Source organism: Arachis hypogaea, chromosome 19 (assembly GCF_003086295.3).
Source record: "Arachis hypogaea cultivar Tifrunner chromosome 19, arahy.Tifrunner.gnm2.J5K5, whole genome shotgun sequence".
Classification (NCBI taxonomy): Eukaryota; Viridiplantae; Streptophyta; class Magnoliopsida; order Fabales; family Fabaceae; genus Arachis; species Arachis hypogaea.
This window is the reverse complement of record NC_092054.1, coordinates 60,938,208-60,959,499: the sequence shown is the minus strand read 5'-3', so window position 1 is coordinate 60,959,499 and position 21,292 is coordinate 60,938,208. Positions and strand designations below refer to the sequence as shown.

At 39.0% G+C, this 21,292-nt stretch overlaps 1 non-coding gene across 1 annotated transcript; it reads right to left on the bottom strand.

Annotated features, from left to right (window-relative positions):
* Positions 1-7,341: 7,341 nt before the first annotated feature.
* Positions 7,342-7,449, bottom strand: LOC112782168 (small nucleolar RNA R71). Its single transcript, XR_003192904.1, has one exon. It is a non-coding gene; the product is annotated as a small nucleolar RNA R71 (small nucleolar RNA).
* Positions 7,450-21,292: the final 13,843 nt, after the last annotated feature.

Here is a 21,292-nt window from a genome sequence, read left to right as displayed (position 1 = left end):
TATCTAAGGCCACTGTAAGTTTCATGAATAAAACAAGGTCTTCCATTAGAAATCTGGAAGTACAAGTGGGCCAGCTGAGTAAAAGGATCACTGAAATCCCTCCTAGTACTCTCCCAAGCAATACAGAAGAGAATCCAAAAGGAGAGTGCAAGGCCATTGACATAAGCACCATGGCCGAACCCAAAGAAGGAGAGGAGGACGTGAATCCCAAGGAGGAAGACCTCCTGGGACGTCCAATGACCAATAAGGAGCATCCCTCTGAGGAACCAAAGGACTCTGAGGCTCATCTAGAGACCATAGAGATTCCATTGAACCTCCTTATGCCCTTCATGAGCTCTGATGAGTATTCCTCTTCTGAAGAGAATGAGGATGTTACTGAAGAGCAAGCTGCCAAGTTCCTTGGTGCAATCATGAGGCTGAATGCCAAATTATTTGGCATTGATACTTGGGAAGATGAACCTCCCTTGTTCATCAATGAACTAAGTGATCTGGATCAACTGACATTGCCTCAGAAGAGACAGGATCCTGGAAAGTTCATAATACCTTGTACTATAGGCACCATGATCTTTAAGGCTCTATGTGACCTTGGTTCAGGGATAAACCTCATGCCCCTCTCTGTAATAGAGAAACTGGGAATCTATGGGGTGCAAGCTGCTAAAATCTCAATAGAGATGGCAGACAATTCAAGAAAACAGGCTTATGGACAAGTAGAGGACGTGTTAGTAAAGGTTGAAGGCCTTTACATCCCTGCTGATTTCATAGTCCTGGATACTGGAAAGGAAGAGGATGAATCCATCATCCTAGGAAGACCTTTCCTGGCCACAGCAAGAGCTGTGATTGATGTGGACAGAGGAGAATTAATCCTTCAAGTGAATGAGGACAACCTTGTGTTTACAACTCAAGGATCTCTCTCTGCATCCATGGAGAGGAAGCAGAAAAAGCTTTTCTCAAAACAGAGTCAAACATAGCCCCCACAGTCAAACTCTAAGTTTGGTGTTGGGAGGCCACAACCAAACTCTAAGTTTGGTGTTGAACTCCCATATCCAAACTCTAAGTTTGGTGTTGGAGAGTCTCAACAATGCTCTGAACATCTGTGAGGCTCCATGAGAGCCCACTGTCAAGCTATTGACATTAAAGAAGTGCTTGTTGGGAGGCAACCCAATTTTTATCTAACTATATTTTTCTTAGTTATATATCTTTATAGGTTCATGATCATGTGGAGTCACAAAATAAATATAAAAATTGAAAACGGAATAAAAAACAGCAGAAGAAAAATCACACCCTGGTGGAAGCATCTGCCTGGTGTTCAACGCCAGAACAGAGCATGGTTCTGGCGCTGAACGCCCAAAATGGGCAGCATCCTGGCGCTGAACGCTCTAAACAAGCATGGTTCTGGCGTTCAACGCCAGAAATGGCAACAAATGGGCGTTGAACGCCCAAAATGGGCACCAACCTGGCGCTGAACGCCCAGAGTTGTGTGCAAGGGCATTTTACATGCCTAAATTGGTGCAGGGATGTAGATGCCTTGACACCTCAGGATCTTTGGACCCCACAGGATCATCTCAGGATCTGTGGAACCCACAGGATCATCTCAGGATCTGAGGATCCCCACCTACCTTATCATCTCTCTTTCCATTCATGATCATCCCTTCTGTTTTCCATTTACCACTCACATCCATACACCTACTACCTTCAAAATTCAACATCTCTCTCCCACCCAATCCCACCCATATGGCCGAATACACACATCCATCCATCTCCTCCATATCTTCTTCTTCTTCTTCTTCTTCTATTCTTTCTTCTTTTGCTCGAGGGCGAGCAACATTCTAAGTTTGGTGTGGTAAAAGCATAGCTTTTTTGTTTTTCCATAACCATTGATGGCACCTAAGGCCAGAGAAACCTCTAGAAAGAGGAAAGGGAAGACAAAAGCTTCCATCAAGGGTCTATAGCTCAGTGGTAGAACATTTGACTGCAAATCAAGAGATCCCTGAGATACCTCAGGGGATACATTTTCTTCCACACAATTATTGGAAGCAACTAAGGGTGGAACATCAAGAGCATTCCATCATCCTTCATGAAATAAGAGAAGATAAAAAAGCAATGAGGGAGGAGCAACAAAGACAAAGAAGAGACATAGAAGAGCTCAAGGACGTCATTGGCCCCTCAAGAAGGAAACGCCACCATCACTAAGGTGGATTCATTCCTTGCTCTTATTTCTTCTGTTTTTCGTTTTCTATGTTAAGTGCTTATCTATGTTTGTGTCTTCATTACATGATCAATAGTAGTTAGTAACTATGTCTTAAAGTTATGAATGTCCTATGAATCCATCACCTCTCTTAAATGAAAAATGTTTTAAATCAAAAGAACAAGAAGTACATGAGTTTCGAATTTATCCTTGAACTTAGCTTAATTATATTGATGTGGTAACAATGCTTCTTGTTTTCTGAATGTATGCTTGAACAGTGCATATGTCTTTTGAAGTTGTTGTTTAAGAATGTTAAATATGTTGGCTCTTGAAAGAATGATGACTAGGAGACATGTTATTTGATAATCTAAAAAATCATAAAAATGATTCTTGAAGCAAGAAAAAGCAGCAAAGAACAAAGCTTGCAGAAAAAAAAAATAGGCGAAAAAAAAATATAATAAGAAAAAGAAAAAGCAAGCAGAAAAAGCCAATAACCCTTAAAACCAAAAGGCAAGGGAAATAAAAAGGATCCCAAGGCTTTGAGCATCAGTGGATAGGAGGGCCTAAAGGAATAAAATCTTGGTCTAAGCGGCTAAACCAAGCTGTCCCTAACCATGTGCTTGTGGCGTGTAGGTGTCAAGTGAAAACTTGAGACTGAGCGGTTAAAGTCAAGGTCCAATGCAAAAAAAAAAAGGGTGTGCTTAAGAACCCTGGACACCTCTAATTGGGGACTTTAGCAAAGCTGAGTCACAATCTGAAAAGGTTCACCCAATTATGTGTCTGTGGCATTTATGTATCCGGTGGTAATACTAGAAAACAAAGTGCTTAGGGCCACGGCCAAGACGCATAAAGAAGCTGTGTTCAAGAATCATCATACTGAACTAGGAGAATCAATAACACTATCTGAACTCTGAGTTCCTATAGAAGCCAATCATTCTGAACTTCAATGGATAAAGTGAGATGCCAAAACTATTCAAGAGGCAAAAAGCTACAAGTCCCGCTCATTTGATTGGAGCTATGTTTCATTGATAGTTTGGAATTTATAGTATATTCTCTTCTTTTTATCCTATTTGATTTTCAGTTGCTTGGGGACAAGCAACAATTTAAGTTTGGTGTTGTGATGAGCGGATAATTTATACGCTTTTTGGCATTATTTTTAGTATGTTTTTAGTAGGATCTAGTTACTTTTAGGGATGTTTTCATTAGTTTTTATGTTAAATTCACATTTCTGGACTTTACTATGAGTTTGTGTGTTTTTCTGTGATTTCAGGTATTTTTTGGCTGAAATTGAGGGACTTGAGCAGAAATCAGATTCAGAGGTTGAAGAAGGACTGCTGATGCTGTTGGATTCAGACCTCCCTGCACTCAAAATGGATTTTCTGGAGCTACAGAACTCGAAATGGCGCGTTTCCAATTGCGTTGGAAAGTAGACATCCAGGGCTTTCAAACAATATATAATAGTCCATACTTTGGCCAAGAATAGATGACGAAAACTGGCGTTCAACACCAGCTCTCTGCCCAATTCTGGCGTCCAGCGCCAGAAAAGGATCCAAAACCAGAGTTGAACGCCAGAAATGGATCAAAACCTGGCGTTCAACTCCACAAATGGCCTCTGCATGTGGAAAGCTAAAGCTCAGCCCAAGCACACACCAAGTGGGCCCCGGAAGTGGATTTATGCATCAATTACTTACTCATGTAAACCCTAGTAGCTAGTTTATTATAAATAGGACATTTTACTAGTCTTTTTGACCATCTTTGGTCTCAGTTTTTAATCCATTGTTCATCTTAGGAGACTATTGATCACGTTTTAGGGGGCTGGCCATCTCGGCCATGCCTGGACCTTTCACTTATGTATTTTCAACGGTAGAGTTTCTACACTCCATAGATTAAGGTGTGGAGCTCTGCTGTTCCTCAAAGATTAATGCAAAGTACTACTGTTTTCTATTCAATTCATCTTGTTTCGCTTCCAAGATATTCATTTGTACTTCAATCTGAATGTGATGAACGTGACAATCATCATCATTCCCTATGAATGCGTGCCTGACAACCACTTCTGTTCTACCTTCGACTGAATGAGTATCTCTTAGATCTCCTAACCATAATCTTCGTGGTGTAAGCTAGAGTGATGGCGGCATTCAAGAGAATCCGGAAAGTCTAAACCTTGTCTGTGTTATTCCGAGTAGGATTCAATGAATGAATGACTGTGACGAGCTCCTAACTCGCGATTGCAGGGCGTTAGTGACAGACGCAAAACGATAGTAAATCATATTCCAACATGATCGAGAACCGACAGATGAATAGCCGTGCCGTGACAGGGTGCGTTGACCATTTTCACTGAGAGGATAAGATGAAGCCATTGATAAGGGTGATACCTCCAGACGATTAGCCGTGCCGTGACAGGGCATTGGATCATTTTCCCGAGAGATGACCGAAAGTAGCCATTGACAGTGGTGATGTATCACATAAAGCCAGCCATGGAAAGGAGTAAGACTGATTGGATGAAGATAACAGGAAAGCAGAGGTTCAGAGGAACGAAAGCATCTCCATTCGCTTATCTGAAATTCTCACCAATGAATTATATAAGTATTTCTATCCCTATTCTATTAATTATTATTCGAAAACACCATTATCAATTTATATCAGCCTAACTGAGATTTGCAAGGTGACTATAGCTTGCTTCATACCAACAATCTCCGTGGGATTCGACCCTTACTAACGTAAGGTATTACTTGGACGACCCAGTGCACTTGCTGGTTAGTTACACGGAGTTGTGAACCATGGTCTTGGCATCATGTTTTTTGGCGCCATTTCCAGGGAAAGAAAGAGCAATGAATTTTACATAATTAAAGTGTAATCACGATTCCGCGTACCAAGTTTTTGGCGCCGTTGCCGGGGATTGTTCGAGTTTGGACAACTGACGGTTCATCCTGTTGCTCAGATTAGGTAATTTTCTTTTTGTTTTCCTTTCAAAAATTTTTCAAAAATCTTTCAAAAATTTCTCATCTATTTTCGAAAAAAAAATGTTTTCAAAAAAATATATTTTTCTTCAGAATTTTTAAGAATGAATTCTAGTGTTTCGTGAAGCATGTTGAAGCCTGGCTGGCTGTAAAGCCATGTCTAATTCCTTTGGGAATGAGTATGTTGGGCGTGTCATGTCTGAGTTACATACTAAAGCTTGGCTGGCTATTAAGCCATGCCTGACCCTTTGATTGGAGCTTTAGAGCATAAGATTCCTGGAATTCATATTAAAAATTTTGAATCCTTATTTTTCTTTTTCATAATAATTTTCGAAAAAATACAAAAAAAAAATCATAAAATCATAAAAATCAAAAATAATTTTTGTGTTTCTTGTTTGAGTTATGTGTCATGTTATAAGTTTGGTGTCAATTGCATGTGCATCTTGCATTTTTCAAAAATTTTCATACATCCATAGTGTTCTTCATGATCTTCAAGTTGTTCTTGGTAAGTCTTCTTGTTTGATCTTTGCATTTGCATGTTTTGTGTCTTTTCTTGTTTTTCATATGCATTCTTGAATTCTTAGTGTCTAAGCATTAAAGAATTCTAAGTTTGGTGTCTTGCATGTTTTCTCTGCATTAAAAATTTTTCAAAAATATGTTCTTGGTGTTCATCTTGACATTCATAGTGTTCTTGGTGTTCATCTTGACATTCATAGCATTCGTGCATGCATTCATTGTTTTGATCCATAACTTTCATGCATTGCATCATTTTTCTTGTTTTGCTCTCTCATCATAAAAATTCAAAAAATAAAAAAAAAAATTATCTTTCCCTTTTTCTCTCATCAAATTCGAAAATTTGGATTGACTTTTTCAAAAATTTTTAAAATCAAGTTGTTTCTTATGAGTCAAATCAAATTTTCAATTTGAAAATCTTATCTTTTTCAAAATATTTTTCAAAAATAAAATCTTTTTCAAATTTCTTAGTTATTTTCGAAAATTCCAAAAATATTTTTCAAAAATCTTTTTCTTAATTTTATATTATAATTTTCGAAAATAACAATAACAATTAATGTTTTGATTCAAAAATTTCAAGATTGTTACTTGCTTGTTAAGAAAGATTCAAACTTTAAGTTCTAGAATCATATCTTGTGATTTCTTATGAATCAAGTCATTAATTGTGATTTTAAAAATCAAATCTCTTTTTCAAAATTAATTTCAATCATATCTTTTCAAAAATATCTTCTTATCTTATCTTTTTCAAAAATTTGATTTCAAAATATCTTTTCTAACTTCCTAACTTCTTATCTTTTCAAAATTGATTTTCAAAATTTGTTTCAACTAACTAACTAACTTTTTGTTTGTTTCTTATCTTTTTCAAAACTACCTAACTAACTCTCTCTCTCATTTTCGAAAATATCTCCCCCTTTTTTCAAAATTTCTTTTTAATTAACTAATTATTTTATATTTTTATTTTTCGAAAATTACTAACCTTTTTCAAAAACTATTTTCGAAAATCACTAACTCTTTTTTCAAAATAATTTTCGAAAATTCTCTTCTCTCTCATCTCCTTCTATTTGTTTATTCATCTACTAACATCTCTCCCTCACTCACAAAAAAAAGAGGATCTCTATTATTATTATTTTTCTGTGCCCTCTTCTTTGTCATATGAGCAGGAGCAAGGACAAGAATATTCTTGTTAAAGCAGATCCAGAACCTGAAAGGACTCTGAAGAGGAAACTAAGAGAAGCTGAATTACAACAAACCAGCAAGCACCTGTCAGAAATTATCAAACAAGAAAAGAAGATGGCAGCTGAAAATAATAATAATGCAAGGAGAATGCTTGGTGACTTCACTGCACCTAATTCCAATTTACATGGAAGAAGCATCTCCATTCCTGCTATTGGAGCAAACAATTTTGAGCTGAAACCTCAATTAGTTTCTCTGATGCAGCAGAACTGCAAGTTTCATGGAATTCCATCTGAAGATCCTTTTCAGTTCTTAACTGAATTCTTGCAGATCTGTGATACTGTTAAGACTAATGGAGTAGATCCTGAAGTCTACAGGCTCATGCTTTTCCCAATTACTGTAAGAGACAAAGCTAGAATATGGTTGGACTCTCAACCTAAGGATAGCCTGAACTCTTGGGATAAGCTGGTCAAGGCTTTCTTAGCCAAGTTCTTTCCTCCTCAAAAGCTGAGCAAGCTTAGAGTGGATGTCCAAACCTTCAGACAGAAAGAAGGTGAATCCCTCTATGAAGCCTGGGAGAGATACAAAGGACTGACCAAAAAGTGTCCTTCTGACATGCTTTCAGAATGGACCATCCTGGATATATTCTATGATGGTCTGTCTGAGTTATCTAAGATGTCATTGGATACTTCTGCAGGTGGATCCATTCACCTAAAGAAAACGCCTGCAGAAGCTCAAGAACTCATTGAGATGGTTGCAAATAACCAGTTCATGTACACTTCTAAAAGGAATCCTGTGAGTAATGGGACGCCTATGAAGAAGGGAGTTCTTGAGATTGATACTCTGAATGCCATATTGGCTCAGAACAAAATATTGACTTAGCAAGTCAATATGATTTCTCAGAGTCTGAATGGAATGCAAGCTGCATCCAACAGTACTCAAGAGGCTTCTTATGAAGAAGAAGCTTATGATCCTGAGAACCCTGCAATAGCAGAGGTGAATTACTTAGGTGAACCTTATGGAAACACCTATAACCCATCATGGAGAAATCATCCAAATCTCTCATGGAAGGATCAAAAGCCTCAACAAGGCTTTAATAATGGTGGAAGAAACAGGATTAGGAATAGCAAGCCTTTTCCATCATCCACTCAGCAACAGACAGAGAATTCTGAGCAGAATCCATCTAGCTTAGCAAACTTAGTTTCTGATCTATCTAAGGCCACTGTAAGTTTCATGAATAAAACAAGGTCTTCCATTAGAAATCTAGAAGTACAAGTGGGCCAGCTGAGTAAAAGGATCACTGAAATCCCTCCTAGTACTCTCCCAAGCAATATAGAAGAGAATCCAAAAGGAGAGTGCAAGGCCATTGACATAAGCACCATGGACGAACCCAAAGAAGGAGAGGAGGACATGAATCCCAAGGAGGAAGACCTCCTGGGACGTCCAGTGACCAATAAGGAGCTTCCCTCTGAGGAACCAAAGGACTCTGAGGCTCATCTAGAGACCATAGAGATTCCATTGAACCTCCTTATGCCCTTCATGAGCTCTGATGACTATTCCTCTTCTGAAGAGAATGAGGATGTTACTAAAGAGCAAGCTGCCAAGTTCCTTGGTGCAATCATGAGGCTCAATGCCAAATTATTTGGCATTGATACTTGGGAAGATGAACCTCCCTTGTTCATCAATGAACTAAGTGATCTGGATCAACTGACATTGCCTCAGAAGAGACAGGATCCTGGAAAGTTCATAATACCTTGTACTATAGGCACCATGATCTTTAAGGCTCTATGTGACCTTGGTTCAGGGATAAACCTCATGCCCCTCTCTGTAATAGAGAAACTGGGAATCTATGGGGTGCAGGCTGCTAAAATCTCAATAGAGATGGCAGACAATTCAAGAAAACAGGCTTATGGACAAGTAGAGGACGTGTTAGTAAAGGTTGAAGGCCTTTACATCCCTGCTGATTTCATAGTCCTGGATACTGGAAAGGAAGAGGATGAATCCATCATCCTAGGAAGACCTTTCCTGGCCACAGCAAGAGCTGTGATTGATGTGGACAGAGGAGAATTAATCCTTCAAGTGAATGAGGACAACCTTGTGTTTACAACTCAAGGATCTCTCTCTGCAAGACAAAAAAACTGCGGAACCCGAGTTTGAGGGATGGGATCTCTTGCTTGATAGAGGGGCTTCCATTCACCAACGCAGACAACAAGTGCATTCGTTGGGTGATCCCTTGCTCTCACGTTCGAGTGTTTGCTCGTCGTTTAGGCCGGTGAGTGAGAATGTTTTCTTGTTGTTACCCCCCTTTTTTTGAAGAAAGAGTTGTACAGCCAGCGGGGAGGATGGCACTACTGGCAAAGACCGTGCGGCGTTTGGAGAGGAAGCAGAAAAAGCTTTTCTCAAAACAGAGTCAAACAAAGCCCCCACAGTCAAACTCTAAGTTTGGTGTTGGGAGGCCACAACCAAACTCTAAGTTTGGTGTTGAACTCCCATATCCAAACTCTAAGTTTGGTGTTGGAGAGTCTCAACAATGCTCTGAACATCTGTGAGGCTGCATGAGAGCCCACTGTCAAGCTATTGACATTAAATAAGTGCTTGTTGGGAGGCAACCCAATTTTTATCTAACTATATTTTTCTTAGTTATATGTCTTTATAGGTTCATGATCATGTGGAGTCACAAAATAAATATAAAAATTGAAAACGGAATCAAAAACAGCAGAAGAAAAATCACACCCTGGAGGAAGCATCTGCCTGGTGTTCAACGCCAGAACAGAGCATGGTTCTGGCGCTGAACGCCCAAAATGGGCAGCATCCTGGCGCTGAACGCCCAGAACAAGCATGGTTCTGGCGTTCAACGCCAGAAATGGCAACAAATGGGCGTTGAACGCCCAAAATGGGCACCAACCTGGCGCTGAACGCCCAAAGTTATGTGCAAGGGCATTTTACATGCCTAAATTGGTGCAGGGATGTAAATGCCTTGACACCTCAGGATCTGTGGACCCCACAGGATCATCTCAGGATCTGTGGAACCCACAGGATCATCTCAGGATCTGAGGATCCCCACCTACCTCATCATCTCTCTTTCCATTCATGATCATCCCTTCTGTTTTCCATTTACCACTCACATCCATACACCCACTACCTTCAAAATTCAACATCTCTCTCCCACCCAATCCCACCCATATGGCCGAATACACACATCCATCCATCTCCTCCATATCTTCTTCTTCTTCTTCTATTCTTTCTTCTTTTGCTCGAGGGCGAGCAACATTCTAAGTTTGGTGTGGTAAAAGCATAGCTTTTTTGTTTTTCCATAACCATTGATGGCACCTAAGGCCAGAGAAACCTCTAGAAAGAGGAAAGGGAAGAGAAAAGCTTCCATCAAGGGTCTATAGCTTTGTGGTAGAACATTTGACTGCAAATCAAGAGATTCCTGAGATACCTCAGGGGATACATTTTCTTCCACACAATTATTGGAAGCAACTAAGGGTGGAACATCAAGAGCATTCCATCATCCTTCATGAAATAAGAGAAGATCAAAAAGCAATGAGGGAGGAGCAACAAAGACAAAGAAGAGACATAGAAGAGCTCAAGGACGTCATTGGCCCCTCAAGAAGGAAACGCCACCATCACTAAGGTGGATTCATTCCTTGCTCTTATTTCTTCTGTTTTTCGTTTTCTATGTTAAGTGCTTATCTATGTTTGTGTCTTCATTACATGATCATTAGTAGTTAGTAACTATGTCTTAAAGTTATGAATGTCCTATGAATCCATCACCTCTCTTAAATGAAAAATGTTTTAATTCAAAAGAACAAGAAGTACATGAGTTTCGAATTTATCCTTGAACTTAGCTTAATTATATTGATGTGGTAACAATGCTTCTTGTTTTCTGAATGTATGCTTGAACAGTGCATATGTCTTTTGAAGTTGTTGTTTAAGAATGTTAAATATGTTGGCTCTTGAAAGAATGATGACTAGGAGACATGTTATTTGATAATCTGAAAAATCATAAAAATAATTCTTGAAGCAAGAAAAAGCAGCAAAGAACAAAGCTTGCAGAAAAAAAATAAATAGGCGAAAAAAAAAAATATAATAAGAAAAAGAAAAAGCAAGCAGAAAAAGCCAATAACCCTTAAAACCAAAAGGCAAGGGAAATAAAAAGGATCCCAAGGCTTTGAGCATCAGTGAATAGGAGGGCCTAAAGGAATAAAATCTTGGTCTAAGCGGCTAAACCAAGCTGTCCCTAACCATGTGCTTGTGGCGTGTAGGTGTCAAGTGAAAACTTGAGACTGAGCAGTTAAAGTCAAGGTCCAAAGCAAAAAAAAAAAAAGAGTGTGCTTAAGAACCCTGGACACCTCTAATTGGGGACTTTAGCAAAGCTGAGTCACAATCTGAAAAGGTTCACCCAATTATGTGTCTGTGGCATTTATGTATCCGGTGGTAATACTGGAAAACAAAGTGCTTAGGGCCACGACCAAGACTCATAAAGAAGCTGTGTTCAAGAATCATTATACTGAACTAGGAGAATCAATAACACTATCTGAACTCTGAGTTCCTATAGAAGCCAATCATTCTGAACTTCAATGGATAAAGTGAGATGCCAAAACTATTCAAGAGGCAAAAAGCTACAAGTCCCGCTCATTTGATTGGAGCTATGTTTCATTGATAGTTTGGAATTTATAGTATATTCTCTTCTTTTTATCCTATTTGATTTTCAGTTGCTTGGGGACAAGCAACAATTTAAGTTTGGTGTTGTGATGAGCGGATAATTTATACGCTTTTTGGCATTATTTTTAGTATGTTTTTAGTAGGATCTAGTTACTTTTAGGGATGTTTTCATTAGTTTTTATGTTAAATTCACATTTATAGACTTTACTATGAGTTTGTGTATTTTTCTGTGATTTCAGGTATTTTCTGGCTGAAATTGAGGGACTTGAGCAGAAATCAGATTCAGAGGTTGAAGAAGGACTGCTGATGTTGTTGGATTCTGACCTCCCTGCACTCAAAATGGATTTTCTGGAGCTACATAACTCGAAATGGCACGCTTTCAAATGCGTTGGAAAGTAGACATCCAGGGCTTTCCAGCAATATATAATAGTCCATACTTTGGCCAAGAATGGACGACACAAACTGGCGTTCAACTCTAGCTCTCTGCCCAATTCTGGCGTCCAGCGCCAGAAAAGGATCCAAAACCAGAGTTGGACGCCAGAAATGGATCAAAACCTGGCGTTCAACTCCACAAATGGCCTCTGCACGTGGAAAGCTAAAGCTCAGCCCAAGCACACACCAAGTGGGCCCCAGAAGTGGATTTATGCATCAATTACTTACTCATGTAAACCCTAGTAGCTAGTTTATTATAAATAGGACATTTTACTAGTCTTTTTGACCATCTTTGGTCTCAGTTTTTAATCCATTGTTCATCTTAGGAGACTATTGATCACGTTTTAGGGGGCTGGCCATCTCGGCCATGCCTGGACCTTTCACTTATGTATTTTCAACGGTAGAGTTTCTACACTCCATAGATTAAGGTGTGGAGCTCTGCTGTTCCTCAAAGATTAATGCAAAGTACTACTGTTTTCTATTCAATTCATCTTGTTTTGCTTCCAAGATATTCATTCGTACTTCAATCTGAATGTGATGAACGTGACAATGATCATCATTCCCTATGAACGCGTGCCTGACAACCACTTCTGTTCTACCTACGACTGAATGAGTATCTCTTAGATCTCCTAACCAGAATCTTCGTGGTGTAAGCTAGAATGATGGCGGCATTCAAGAGAATCTGGAAAGTCTAAACCTTGTCTGTGGTATTCCGAGTAGGATTCAATGAATGAATGACTGTGACGAGCTCCTAACTCGCGATTGCAGGGCGTTAGTGACAGACACAAAACGATAGTAAATCCTATTCCAGCATGATCGAGAACCGACAGATGAATAGCCGTGCCGTGACAGGGTGCGTTGACCATTTTCACTGAGAGGATAAGATGAAACCATTGACAAGGGTGATGCCTCCAGACGATTAGCCGTGCCGTGACAGGGCATTGGATCATTTTCCAGAGAGATGACCGAAAGTAGCCATTGACAGTGGTGATGTATCACATAAAGCCAGCCATGGAAAGGAGTAAGACTGATTGGATGAAGATAGCAGGAAAGCAGAGGTTCAGAGGAACGAAAGCATCTCCATTCGCTTATCTGAAATTCTCACCAATGAATTATATAAGTATTTCTATCCCTATTCTATTAATTATTATTCGAAAACACCATTATCAATTTATATCTGCCTAACTGAGATTTGCAAGGTGACCATAGCTTGCTTCATACCAATAATCTCCGTGGGATTCGACCCTTACTCACGTAAGGTATTACTTGGACGACCCAGTGCACTTGCTGGTTAGTTACACGGAGTTGTGAACCATGGTCTTGGCATCATGTTTTTTGGCGCCATTTCCAGGGAAAGAAAGAACAATGAATTTTACATAATTAAAGTGTAATCACGATTCCGGTACCAATGATCAAAACAAAGACGGGTGCAAAAGCAAGGTTTGGTACCCCGGAATTCATTCTATCAATCAACACTCTTGGTGCCTCGTCACTTGCTTTAACTTGCTTGAAGGCTTTATGCGCCTAGTCTGGGACCCCGGAGGCTATTCGCACTACAAACATTGGTGGATATTCCTGGACGAGTTCAAGCATAAGCCTCCCTAACAAGGAGCTCACCAAATGTCCAACTTAAGGACTTTAACTAAAAGTGCTAGGTGGGAGACAACCCACCATAGTATGATCTTTCAATTTTATTCTTAGTGTTATTTTAATTCATTTTATTTTTATTAGTGTTCATTCATAATTTCTGCATATTCATCTGCATCTGCATTCTGCATTTTGCATTCTGCATTCTACAAAAAAAAAATAAATAAAAAAATAAAAAATAAAAAAAAGGTGAGTCGACGGGCAAGCGTCCACGACGCGCGCGTCGTATGTGTATACGCCAATGAATAGAGAGTTGCGCGAGAGACGCGTGGCACACAAGCCACCCCACGCGTACGCGTACGTCATGCGTACGTGTCCCCTGCAAAAAGTTCAACCCACACGTAAGCGTCAGCGACGCGTACGCGTGGGCATGAAAAATCGGCGTAAAAGCGTGTTGAATAGAGAGTTGTGATGGTCCAGGGCTAGTACTGTGCTAGAGGCACAACAACACCCACGCGTACACGTCCCTGACGCGTGTGCATCCTTTTGCTTCCAGACCACCCACGCGTACGCGTGGGCGACACTTACGCGTCAAACGACCAACTCAGTTTTTACGCGTACGCGTGATGTCCGCGCGCGCGTCGCACCCCGTTTTTCAATTCTCCCTTCTTTCTTTCTTCTTACTTCCTACTTCCTTCCTCTGCCTCTTTCCATCTTCCTCATCAGGTTTCTTTTCTTCTCTCTCCTTTACTCTCTCATTCTTTATTTAATTATTGCATTTAATTCTTTTTCTTCCTTCTCAATTTCATCTTAGCTTAATTCCTTTTGGTTTCTTTTTCATTCCTTTTTCATGCATTTTTTTTGTGTTGGTGTTGAAGTTTTGTTTGGATGTTACTTTCCTTATTGAGCTTGTGGGCATTATAAGAAGTGATTTGACAATTAACATTTAATTTTGGCTCTCATATACATTTGGATTCATTATTTTCATTCCTATTTTCACATTGCACTCCACCTGTATTTGGGATTATCATTCACAATTGTTATTATTACACATGCTCTTTAATTTGGCACACTTATTACTTGATGCTTGAGTTATGCTTCTCATGCCTAGTACTTGCATGCTTTTACCCTTTTGCATCTAGTTATTATAAATTGCCTTCTTGCTCTTAATTGCTGTCTTACCAACATGCTGTAGCTATCATGTATTTAAGCTATTATCTTTTCTTTGGCATTCGTTATCACTTAGAATTTTCTCTCTCCAGTTTTTAGTTATATCTGCCTAATAGTCTTCCTCTTTCCTTCTTCTTTAGGCACGGGTACCACGAAGGGAAAAGAGAAGGACACTGACAAGACACCAGCAAAGAGAGGAACCAAGAGACATCCGGCTAAGGCACCTCCATCTACAAGCGTCAGTTGGAGCCACCCATCCACTTGCACATCTCAGCATGCACTGAGGACGGTGCAATCTTTAAGTGTGGGGAGATCGATACCGACTTCCGTGGGTTAGCTATTTCCTATTTCAACACCAATGTTTAATTTTCCTTGTTAAATTAATTGTTGCATTTGCATGTTTGGTTGCATATTTGTTTGATTTTGTGCATGTTCTTCTACCACTACTTGTTTGGAGTGATAAGTTCTTTTTCAAAACCCTTTATATAGCATTTCACTAATTTAAATTGAAATTTATGTTAAACTTGTTTGAAGATTCTATTTGGAACATGGTTTATAGCTAAGAACACACAACCTGTGAGATTTCGAGCTTAATTATATGGTTACATTATTTAACCATGAATTTTTATTCTTGTGTGTTTTCTTCTCTATGACTGCAATCTATATTTTGTTCCATTCTATATGTCCCTTGTTTAGTATATTTACATGCTTGCATATGACTGAGGCCATCATTTGTTATTAGCTCACTTATCCCAAATAGGCTACCCTTTCAATCACCTTTGTTTGCCACTTTGAGCCTTTTAATCCCCGTTTGTTCTATATTTTACTACATTACTAGCCTTAAGCGGAAAAATAAGTATTTACCTGATTTGAATCTTTGGTTAGCTTAAGATAGAGATTGTGTGTCAATTAAGTGTGGGAAACTGTGGGAACTTGGGTTGATGAAAGTGTGTGTTCCATTGACAAAATATTAGGAATTTGGGTACCTACTCATATGAGACTAGAAAAATTAAAAATCCATGTGCATTGATATGTTATGTTTACTTTTATATTTAAAAAAAAAAAGAGAAAAAGAAAAAGAAAAAGAGAATATATATATATATATATATATATATATATATATATATATATATATATAAATAGGGGATAAAATTACCCCTAATGCTAAGTTTAATAAAAGATCATTGCATATGTGGTGAATTAAAAGAAAATTTGGTACATGAGTATGTGAATTATACAAAAGTGGGAATTCTGGGTAGCTAAGCATGATTTTAGAATTACATAGAGTGTGTGTGTGTTAGGTAAGAGCTTAGGTTAGTCAAAGATTCATATTATAGCTCACTTGGCCATACATATATCCTCACCTTTACCTTAGCCCCATTACAACCCTGAAAAGACCTCATGATGTTTGCATTGGTACATTAAATATTTGTTGATTGGTTAGATGAAGAACAAAGTTTAGAAAGCATGACTAGAGAAGAGTAGAGTGATCAACCCTAGACACTTGAGAGATTATAGTGCATATACACTTCCTGTGAGGGTTCAATGCTCGATTCTATGTTCCTTGCTTTCATGAGCTATCTTCTTACAAGTTTACTTGTCTTTTATTGTATAATTTGAATTAGTGAAATCTGATTTATGTTTGTCTTGAAGAGCTTATTTACTTTTAACCAAGTCGGCAGAAACATCTTAGCATATAGTTGCATTTATAGATTGCATCTCATACTTTCTACCATTCCTCTTCACTCTTATAACTTCACTTGAGCTTAGCATGAGGACATGCTAATGTTTAAGTGTGGGGAGATTTGATGCACCACTATTTCGTGGTACATTTTGTACTTCATTGAGTGGATTTTATCCACTATTCTCACACTTATTCATAGAAATCGTATGTTTTACATTTTCCTTCCTGATTTTGTGCTATGATTGAAAACATGCTTCTTTGGCCTTAATTTTGCTATGTTTAATCCTCTCTTATTACCATTCGATGCCTTGATATGTGTGTTAAGTGTTTTCAAGGTTTATAGGGCAGAAATGGCTTAGAGGATGGAAAAGAAGCATGCAAAAGTGGAAGGAATACAAGAAAACTGAAGGAATTGTTATGCTGTCAACCCTGACCTCTTCGCACTCAATCGATCATAACGTGAGCTACAGAAGTCCAAATGAGACGGTTTCAGTTGTGTTGGGAAGCTAACATCTGGGGCTTCGAAATGATATATATTTTGTCATAGTTGCCATGCTGTTAGACAACGCGCACGTGTAGATCATGCGTATGCGTGACCTAGCAAAAGTTCAATCCACGCGTACGCGTGGACGACGCGTACGCGTGATAGAACGACGTGCTGGACGTATCAGAAATCACTGGGGGTTATTTCTGGTCTAAGCTCAAATCAAGGAAGAATGAAGCGGTGATAATCAAACTGGATTTCAAAAGGCATATGATAGGGTCAGGTGGAGATTTGTGGCCATTGTCCTACAAAAGATGGGATTTGGCCTTAGGTGGAGAGAGTGGGTTATGGAGTGTATCAGCACAGCCACTATGTCAGTATTGGTAAATGGTTTGCCAACTAAACCGTTCAAGATGGATAGAGGTCTGAGACAAGGTGATCCTCTTTCTCCGTTCCTATTTGTACTTGTTGTTGACGTTCTACATAGGATGATTGGGGAGGCAGTTAGAAATGGTCAGATATCCCCTCTGTTCATGGGAAGAGACAATATAGAATTGTCACATCTCTAGTTCACTGATGATACTGTGTTGTTCTGTCCGCCAGAGGAGGAGTCCATTAAGAATTATAAAAGGCTTCTATGATTCTTCGAATTGATGTCGGACTTAAGCATCAATTTTGAGAAATCGAGTTTAATACCTATAAATTGTGATCAACAGTGGATTCAGAGCATGTGTAGCTTGTTGGGGTGTAAGGAAGCTGCTCTTCCGGTTAAATACTTGGGGATTCCTTTAGGTGCAAATCCGAGGTTGGTGAAGACTTGGAAGCCAATAATTGATAAAGTAGAGGACAAGCTCAGTTTATGGAAATCCAAGGTCCTTAATAAAGCGGGAAAATTAGTTCTCATTAAAGCTGTCTTAAATAGCTTACCGGTATATTATTTAAGCTTATACAAGATGCCAAAAGCGGTTGCGGAGAAACTTATTTCATTGTAGAGAAGATTCTTGTGGGGAAAGGAGGACGGGAGGTATGGCATGGCCTTGGTTAAATGGGAAGTGGTCTAAGCTCCAAAAAGTTTAGGTGGACTAGGAGTTGGTGATGCGATGCTTCGCAACACAGCTCTGTTATTTAAGTGGTGGTGGAGATTCTCTAAGGAGGAGTGTCCATTGTGGAAGAAAGTGGTCTATTCATGTAATAATCTCTCCCCTAACCAACTCTTATCCATCCAGGATTTACCTACTAGAGGGGGGCCTTGGAAAGATATTTGCCACCTACAGATAAAGGAGCAACCTATACGAGAAAAGATGATAAGTGGCTTGTCAATGGAGATAGGTGACGGAAGGAGAACTCACTTCTGGGAAGATGTCTGGTTGAGTTGTGGTTCCCTGAAGGATAGGTTTCTTAGGCTGTTCTTAGTTTCAACCCAAAAAGGCTTTGTCATAGGGGTTTGTGGGTTTTGGGATGGGCTTGAGTGGATTTGGAACTTCTAATGGAGGCGCGAGCTATTCCAATGGGAGTTGGAACTTGTGAATCAACTGCATGAAACCTTGAGGCCGGTAAAACTAGCTCCTGACAGAGAGGAAAGAGTTGTCTGGAAGTTTGACAGGCAAGGTGTGTTTTCTACTAACTCCTTTGTGCGGGTACTACAGGCAGAGACGATTCCGGAGGAAGTAACAAGCTATAGTTTCACCAAGACTATCTGGAAAGGCTTAGTCCCTCCGAAAGAGTTGAGCTATTTATGTGGTTTGCTTTAATAGGCAGAGTGAACACTAAAAAGAGGCTGTGTAGATTTGGAATTGTCAACCAGGGTGATACTGTGTGTCTTCTATGTAATAAGGAGGTTGAAAACGTCTACCACTTGTTTCTTGGTTGTGATTTTACATGTCAGGTGTGGTGCGCTTGGTTTTCTGATTTTGGCAAAAAATGGACTACTCCGGGTACTTTAAAGGAGCACTTTGTAAGCTGGACAGGTGTCACAACTAGGAAGGAGGAATGTAAGAAGTGGTTCATAAGCTTCTTCGCGATTATTTGGAACGTCTGGTTGGAAAGGAATCGGAGATTATTTCAGAATACAGGAAAAAGTGCTGACGACGTTTCAACATGACTATGCAAAATTACAAAGAGTGAAGGTACCAGGATCCCTTTTGTTGTTGATGGCAATGCCAGAGATGACATGGGATATGTATTTGTGGAGCGATCTAGGTGGTAACAATAAGTGTTTTTTATTGTTGTTTTTGTTTGGTTTTCTGCTGTTTATGTTTCAAATGCTCCACGTTTGTGTTGAGCTCTTCTTGTTTCAAAAAAAAAATTTACCAAGAACAGTTCGAATATCAAGAAAGAAAACCAAGACCAGGTTAAAAGAGATGAAAACCAAAGTGACCAAAGGGCACCAAACTTAAAAATTTTTGAAATCAAAGCATATAATTTTCAAAATTTTGAAAAGGAAAATCATAAAGAGACACCAAACTTAAGGATTGACACAAGACTCAAACAAAAGACACTATTTTTGAAAATTTTTCAAAAAAAGACTCAAGATAAGAAACTCAAAAGGAAATACAGAGCCAAAAACAGAAAAAGGTTTTTGAAATTTTTTTTATTTTTTCGAAAAAAGAAGAAGAAAATAAAGACTCAAAAATTAAAGACAATACCTAATCTAAGCAACAAGATAATCCGTCAGTTGTCCAAACTCGAACAATCCCCAGCAACGTCACCAAAAACTTGTGGCACGAACTCCCACACTTCGCACTATTGAACCAGCAAGTGCACTGGGTCGTCCAAGTAATACCTGAGCGAGTCAAGGTCGATCCCACGAGGAATGTGATTTGAAGCAAGCTATGGTTATCTTGTAGATCTTAGTTAGGCGAATAGAAGAGGTAGGTTTGTTGTTTTAAACGCATAAAAGAAAATAAAGAGAATTTAACTAGGTTGATATGCTTGCAATGATAAGAAGATTGTTAAGGCTTGGAGATGCTTTGTTCTTCTGGATAACTTTGGTTTTACTGTCACTTTCTACTATGAATGATTTCTTCTATGGCAGGCTGTATGTGATCGACGCTGGTTGAGAGGTCGCCAATGCTCCTCCAGATCTGAACCCCAGGGTTAGTGTGGATCCTTTCTGATTGAGGGTGAAGCTCCTGTAGTCCATTCTCCTTAATGATCCTACTCAAAATGCCACAGACAAGGTCAAATCTTCCGGATTAGAGAATGCTACTCCTTTGGATTCTAGCCTCTACTACAAAGACTCTAATCTTTCCATACCTCGGCTGAACTAATGTTTCGAGAAGTCCCCAAAGAAATCATGGATTAGCCGTCTAAGAGATGTATAATCAAGCTAGTGGCTCATCATTGTTCAATGAAAGACTCACTCTGAACCCATGTTGAATGAGATAACCTTGTTCCAGTTCAACGCATTCATAATGATGAAGAACAAAGATACATCTTAGAATAGAGTATCAAACATGGATTGAAATAGAACTATAATACTTTTATTAATCCATAAAACTCAGCAGAGCTCCTTCCCTCAACCTAGGAGGTTTAAAAACTCATACTGATAGAAAATACAATATAAAATTCGAAACATGCTGGAAGAGATCTCTAGCTATATGATCTTCTCTCTTAAATACTAAACTAATGACTAAGGATTACATAAAAGGGGTAAAACAATCTTTTAGTGCTAAAATCCACTTCTGGAGTCCACTTGGTGAGTGTTTGGGCTGAGCTTGATTGAGATCCACATGCTAGGAGGCCTCTAGGGTGTTGAACGCTGGCTAGGGGGTCCTTTACGGGCGTTGGACGCTGGCCTCTTCTCCTTTGGGCGCAGGACGCCAGAATAGGGCAGGAGACTGGTGTTGAACGCCAATTTTGGGTCTTCAATTCTGAAGTAAAGTATGAACTATTATACATTTCTGGAAAGCCCTAGATGTTAGCCTTCCATAGCCGTTAAGAACGCTCCATTTGGACTTCTGTAGCTCCAGAAAAGCTCTTTCAAATGCAAGGAGGTCAGATCCGAACAGCATCTGCAGTGCTTTCTCTGTCTCTGAATCAGACTTTTGTTCCAGCTCCTCAATTTTCGCTAGAAAATACCTGAAATTGCATAAAAATACACAAACTCAAAGTAGAATCCAAAAATGTGAATTTTGCACTAGAACCTATGAAAACTTAATAAAACTTAAACAAAACATACTAAAAACTATATGAAAATGATGTCAAAAAGCATATAAAATATCCGCTCATCATGACGCCTTGTGTGCTTATAAAACAGCGTATAAGAATTCGTTGGGGATGAGTGATGAGCGGATAATTTATATGCTTTTTGGCATTGTTTTTACATAGATTTTAGTATAATTTAGTTTGTTTTTACTATATTTTTATTAGTTTTTAACAAAATTCACATTTTTGGACTTTACTATGAGTTTGTGTGTTTTTCTGTGATTTCAGGTAAT